This window comes from Balaenoptera physalus (assembly GCF_965194825.1).
Source record: "Balaenoptera physalus genome assembly, chromosome: 7".
Lineage (NCBI taxonomy): Eukaryota > Metazoa > Chordata > Mammalia > Artiodactyla > Balaenopteridae > Balaenoptera > Balaenoptera physalus.
Genome location: NC_138886.1, coordinates 82759659 through 82767168, shown reverse-complemented (window position 1 = coordinate 82767168; position 7510 = coordinate 82759659).

Sequence of the window (7510 nt, the reverse complement as noted above, 5' to 3'; positions counted from 1 at the left end):
TCGTGTGAAGTGTTTTTCTAGCATTTATAAATCAGATATGATAGGGGTGTTAAGTTAAAAATTACAGTAGTTGGGCTCTTAGTTTTAAAGGGAGGTCCAGCATAATGAGAGCTGAGTCATTCCAATTCTACAAGTCCTCGTATTCTCACATTACCTGTGAGCTGCTTTGAGTTTCTTAGGTTTAACTTTAAAATAGTTCCAGTTTGTTGTGAGAGTGTTTATAGATAAATGTAAACTATTTTTTTCTGGTTCTTGGCTCGTAAATCCTTACTTAAAATGCTACCTGTTAACTTCCAACTGTCCAGAAAGCCTGAGAACAACTCAGCAATTACATGGAAGAGAATCATGGATGCAATTTTGTTTAAGTTTAGAAAAGAGACTTGTGTATGATAGAAGAATGTGAAGTGAACAGAATTTTCTGAACTTTGTATGACTAGTGCACGCAAAGGTGTTTAACATTTCAGTGATACCCCTTTTAGTTTAGGGAGGGAGCTGGGGTGTTCTCTTGATAAGTGACAGTGATATCACAGCATCACTTAAAATGCTATCTGTGATAAGGTTTCCCCAAAGGTGAAATTAGTCTGAATTGCCACTTGGGTGTTAGTTTCCCTCTTGGGTATTTTAAGTATGGGTAAGTTTGGGTTGCCTAGTGTCAGTATAGTGTACTCATGCTGAAATGTGCCCCTCCCCTAGAGAAAAACTGTTGGTAATGACATTTTAGTCAAATTGTTACTTCTGTTGGAGGAAAGTATCCCTGGAGAGAACACTGGCTTTCAAAGTTTTCGTTTGTCATTCAAAAATTAGTTGTGTGGGGACTTCCCTGGGGGTCCAGTGGTTAAGACTCCCCATTCCAATGCAGGAGGTGCTGGTTCCATCCCTGGTCGGGGAGCTGGGATCCCACATGCCCTGCAGCCAGAGAACCAAAAAGCAAAAGCATTATTGTAACAAGTTCAATAAAGACTTTAAAATGGTCCACATCAAAAAATCTTTAAAAAAAATTAGTTACGTAAATAGACTCTTGGCTGAAAGTTTTTATTTTTGCCTTTTAAAAATCAGACCTTGAAGCGACGTACTGAAAAACTATCTGACGTTGGTAAATTGGGGATACAACTTTGGAGGGAGGGGCCTTTTTCATTTCCACTCTTACCTGGTAAATGGAGTCTGGACATAGGCTGGCAATTTGAGAAAATTCTCTGAAGTAAGCTTAAAATTCACTGAACAAATGGAATTTTGAACCTATTTTGTAAAAAGTAAATACTAGGCTGATTTATTGAAGTTTTAAAAGTTTAAATGTAGTTTCAAAAATGTTTTTAGCTTAACTTTTTGAAAATCAACTGATAGGCAAACAATGTGGGAAACCAGATTGCACCAAAGTGTTTCCAGGAGCGAGGAAAGGAATTTAAATCTTTACTATTCGAATGTTAATAGTTTGCATAATGAAACTGATAATAAAAGTACTTGAATTTTATTGAATGATCTGTCAGTTACTCTTTAATCACTGATACCACTGCAACACATAGAGACTGACTCTTTTAGAAAAATGGACAGTAATTTTTCTCTTAACCATATTAGTGGTTTTGTATTTAAAATGCCTTATGTTGTTGGTACTCAAAATGGAATTACTGTTCCACAAACAAATGATAGTTTGTGGTTTGCTTAAGACTGCTGTTAGATAAAGAGACCTGTATTTTGTCTCTTTAGACCAGTGGAAACTTTTCTGTTAATAGGTGTTCAGTGCCATCAAAATGTTTATTGAAAAGGGACTCGATGATGGCTGAATGTAAAAGTAACCTTGAATGCTACATTTTACATCTCCCACTTACCAAGGTTTGCCCATTGTTGGCAAGTTTGAAATGAAACTGATCCAGCTTTTTTTTTTTTTTTTTGCCGCGCCTTGTGGCCTGCAGGATCACAGTTCCCCAAGAAGGAATCAAACCTGTGCCCCCTGCAGTGGAAGCGTGGAGTCTTAACTATTGGACAGCCAGGGAAGTCCCGACCCAGCTTCTTGATGGTGGCTTTGAACTCTTGGGAAGCAATATTGCAGTGTTTCTCAAACTGTTCTTAGGACCACCTTCAAAATCAACAGTGCTGGTTAAAAATGAGAATTTCTGGACCATACTTCAGCTCTACTGAACCAGAATCTCTAGAGAGGTGCCAGGAATCTGCATATTTAACAAATTCCTCGAGTTAAAATAGTTTTGAAGACCTGTAATATAGCAACATGTAGTTAAGAGGACCACAAGTTTCCATATTTTTTCATTCATCAAATACATACTTAGTTCCTAGGTGTACAGTGGTAGGCCCTGAAGAGGCAGTGGTTAGCAAAAAGTACTTGGAGAGACCAATAATTAAAACAAGCTGATACTGAAAAAGAAACCTCATAGTACTGTGAGATGTGTTTAAGAAAGCAGAAACCAGCATACATGTGTGTACATGTGTGTATAGTCATTCACAAACATATTGCTTGAAACAAAACTGCACTAGGAAAATCCCAGTGTGTTGACTAAAATTCTGCCTTCTGCTCCTCTTAGCAGATGAAAAAATAAAGACATGGGGCATATATACACAGATTAACATCATTTACCCAAGCCAGGCCTCAACACTTCCAGTCAGGGAAGAAATCTGACCTGAGGAAAAGGAGAGAAGGGAATACCTGAAAAATTAAAGCCCAAGCAGTTATCCATTTGTCTATATTAAAAATGGGGAGCTCATCTGCTGAGTCAAGGTGGTTGAATGTGCAAATAAATACACATTGAAAAATGTGAAATGGCAAGTGTTTTGTGGGGTTGGGCTTCCCTGTTTGCTAACTGAGCAACAGGCACTAGCAACAGTGTTGGGGTAAAATGATATGCCAGCTATCCTATGACCTCAAAGCTTTCTATCCACCTCACTCTGTCCAGAACCCATAAGAATTTCCTATCCTCCCTCTCTACAGATCTCCCCCTATTTCTCCCTCCTCCCCCGAACTTAGACCTGTAACCCCCAAACCTGTAATTGTGAAGGAAATAAACATTTGGTCACCAAAACCTCACACTTTTCGAAATCTCAAACATTCTCCCCACTTCCCCTTTTTTTTTTGGCCACACCACACGGCTTGCGGGATCTTAGCTCCCGGACCAGGGATCAAACCCATTCCCCTGGCATTGGAAACGCAGTGTCCTAACCACTGGACTGCCAGGGAATTCTCCATTTTCCCCTTTTGGACATCTTATTCCCTTTGCCCCTTTTTTCCCTAAAGTCTTTCTACGATTAAGGACAGGCTTCATTGGAAAGGAAGGGCCACCTTGTTCACCTAGTATGAAGAAAGTCTATAGAGTAGCAAGGGAAAGCATATGATACCTGCTTATCAGACCAAAAGTGGGAGAAGTGATTTTGATAGTAATGAGACAGATTTGGCAGAAACAGTGTAGAAAGTGCCAGCTAAGTCCCTCAGAGACTGACCTAGGGTTCAGCATGGGGCTGGGCAAGTGAGAGCAGAAATTCCAGGTAGGTTGAATAAGAAGCCAAAAACAGAAGCAAGGCTCAAGACACCTATTTGAAACACTGCAAAGTGTCCCTATGACCACATAAGCCAGTAAAGCACAGCAGAATTGAGACATATCACGTTTGGGCACAGAGAGAACCTGAGATTTCGCTCTTGTTCTCTCCTCAATTCCCTTTGATTCCTATATGGCATAAGAGGAACATTAGTTAAGTGCTAAGGGGCTTGCCACGGGGCCACTGTGATGAAGGGGGTGGTTACTGCATAACAGGAGCTATAAGGTAGACAGCCCACCCAGGGACTGGATGGAGACACAGCAGAATTTCAAAGGGTTGTCAATACCAGTGAAAGCCAAAGTGAGATCAAGTTGGTCAAGGAAGACCACTGGGCTGAGTGCTGAGAAACCAGACCAGCAGTTAACTCTAGCTTTGGTCATTCAGTGGTAACTATAGGGAGAGTAGATGCCAAAATTCAGACACCAGACAGACTACGCCTCAGAGGTCAGAGTTTACTAACAAAGGCCCTTTCCTTCCATTATCAGAACACCTAAACCCTTTGCACCCAGACCTTGGAAAGTCTTGGAAAGGTGGAAATGAAAGAGCTTACCCAGACCTTGGAAAGTCTTGGAAAGGTGGAAATGAAAGAGCTTTTAGCGAAAACAAACAGCCCTAATAATAGGTCTGACCTTTAAGTTAACCGAATAGTTATCTACCTTGAATTAGATCATTTTAAACTGGAAGAGATCAACTTACTTTTACTTGGCAAGTTTATGTGTTTTTTCTAACCTCAATGGAAAATGGAAACTTAATGAGAAGGAGGGTATAAGGGAATTTGGGACCTCTAGGAGTTCCCATTTTAAAAGCAGGAGAGGGGCTTCCCTGGTGGTGCAGTGGTTAAGAATCTGCCTGCCAATGCAGGGAACACGGGTTCGAGCCCTGGTCGGGGAAGGTCCCACATGCTGTGGAGCAACTAAGCCTATGTGACACAACTACTGAGCCTGCTGAGCCACAACTACTGAAGCCCGTGTGCCTAGAGCTCATGCTCCGCAACAAGAGAAGCCACCACAATGAAGAGTAGCCCCCGCTCGCCACAACTAGAGAAAAACCCGCACGCAGCAACGAAGACCCAATGCAGCCAAAAATAAAAAATAAATAAATAAAATCAGGAGCGGTAAGGCTAATACTACCAAACTATATGTTCCAGGTGGAGGTGGCCCAGTTGGGTTGGGGCCTTCATTTGGTAAATCACGTGGCCTTTTTTATCTAGATCATTTATTCATACCTGTGTTTCACACTGGCACCAATTCTGTGTACGGTCCAGACTCCAGAATTCTGTGGGATCAGGCTGACACTAATCTTCAGCTGAGATCAAATCATGGCTTGACTGATTCCCTGCCCTATCCTGCTTCCCTCACTCCCTTTCACCTGAGAGCATTTCCCCAGCAAATCATTTGCACAAGAATCCCTGGGCTGGGCTCTGCTTCTAGGCACTTGATCTAAGACAGCTGAGCTGGAGCTAGAGCAGAAATTTATTTCACCTAGACACCCTTGACATAGACTTTGATGCAGTAAATAATGATACATTGAATTATCTCCTTCTGAGGAAGGAGTGAGAATTTTTTTACTTTATGAGGCATAGCTGCATTCTGTTAGGCAGGAGTATTTTTATATATATGGGAATAAAATTGTTTGGATGCTGAACAGCCATAGGGGTGAATTTTGTTAAACAACACAGCATCAGTTTTTCCTTTCTAACAGAACCCAGTTTTCCTTTTAGAATTTTTCTCTCCTGGTTGTACGTAGACTTGATGAGATAGAAATCTTGGTCATTAGAGACTCCTTATCACCCAAAAGAGTGGGCATTTGACCCAGCCTTGCCCAACCAGACACTTTGTCCTGGGACTTTGAACCTTGAACAAAATAACGGAAGCAAGTTAAAATTATCATAGTTTTGTCAGCAGCACCAGTAGAAGAGAACTTTGGGTAGTTTCTGCTCTCAGTACTCTAGAACTGCCTGATTTCTGTTTACACGTTTCATTCCCCAGCCTTCCCTTCCATCCTGAGAGCTTTTTCATAACTTTTTAAAAATTCGTTTTCCTTAATTAGCTAGCTAGTTGCTATTATATGCAGCCCATCAAACGAAGAGGCTTTTCTATTTATTTATTTATATCGAGGTATAGTTGATGTACAATATTATATAAGTTGCAGGTGTACAACATAGTGCGTCACAATTTTTAAAGGTTATACTTCATTTATAGTTATTATAAAATATTTGCTGCATTCCCTGTGTGTACTATATATCCTTGTTTATCTTACACATAGTAGTTTGTACCTCTTAATCTCCTACCCCGATCTTGCCCCTCCGCCCTTCCCTCTTCCCACTGGTAACCACTAGTTTGTTCTCTATATCTGGTGAGTCTGCTTCTGTTCTGTTATATTCACTAGTTTGTTGTATTTTTTAGATTCCACATGAGTGATATCATACAGTATTTGTCTTTCGCTGCACAGCTTATTTCACTAAGCATAATACCCTCCAAGTCCATCCATGTTGTTGCAAGAAGAGGCTTTTCTTGTACAGGCAGCATGGCTAATTTCAGTGAGGAGAGCCACAAAGTATCGGTGAGAGCTTCCTGCTCCACCTCAGCAGCCACTGCTGCAACCGATGTCAGTTGGGCCTTCACAGCTATGCCATCTGGGGCATAAATCAGTCATTTTATAGGAGAGTGCCAGGCCCTATCTCAAGGCTGCCACTGAACATCCAGAGCAACTAGCAATGTGCCCCGAGTTTCTGGCTTTTTCTTCCACTTTCAGACAGCGAAAAAATGCCACACCTCACACGCAAGGAATCTGACTTCTCTAACAGCCACCAAAGGGGCTGGGTGATGCAATCTGGGATGATGGAGGAGTTAACTCCCAGTGGGGAAGACCCTGACTAAAGGGAAATAAGAGACGGGAGAGGGATGTGCACTGTCCCGTGATGGATCCTCTCCGGCCAGCTCCCCCCATGCCGCTCGGGATGCACTGCGAACAATTGGAGGTAGGCAGTCAGTTTTAGCTCAGGCCACCAAGCTGCCTAGCTCTGTATTGTTAGAGATACAAAAAGAACTACTAGACCACAAAGGAGTTGGCATTAGTGTTCTTGAAATGAGCCACAGGCCATCAGCTTTAGATGAGATTATTAACGACACATAGAATCTCATGCGGAAATTGTTAGCCATTCCAGATAATGATTTTTGTGCAAAGAGGAGGGTTGGTTGGGCCTCTTCAGTACTGTCCCCTTAAACCTGATTGACGTGAAAACCCCCAGAAGCCCAGAAGTTTGGGAACTGTGAATGTCATCCATTCTAAACTTAGAAGTTGTAGGAAAATTCTGGATCCAAGCCCCTGGAACTTCAATCAGGTCACTTCCTCTATGTATTACTGCACAAGTGAGACCAGGTCCAGAGTAGAATTTTACTTTATCCCTGATGTCAGGGGAGCACTGCTGGTTTTTGACACGTCCTCAAATTTCCCATATAAACAAGTTTGGTGTGATTTTTGATGGTGCCCAGCAGAATGCTGGCTCTGCAGGGGTCACAGTGGTGATCTTTCAAGATATCCTGCAAGGGTTCACCCTCAGAAAGTTCTCCTCCATCCTGGAATACAAAGTGCAAGCCAGAAACAGCTCTATTCAACACAGCTCCCTGTTTCGGCTTCTATGGCATTGCCTTGGTCTTGGAGTATATTAAGAATAACAGTGGTGAAGGACTTCCCTGGTGGCCCAGTGGTTAAGACTCCATGCTTCCACTGCAGAGGGAGAGGGTTTGTTCCCTGGTCGGGGAAGTTCTGCAAAAAAAAAAAAAAAAGACTAACAGTGGTGAAGCAACCATGAAGCTTAGCTCTGTCAAATTTCAAATGATTTATGATATTATTGATAATTCTCAAGGATCCTATGTATATCCAGTGAAGCCCAGAATAGAAGCAAGACGAATATTCCATTCTGCATTGGCAATGCCAAAGGAGATGATGCTTTAGACTAAAAGATTTCTCA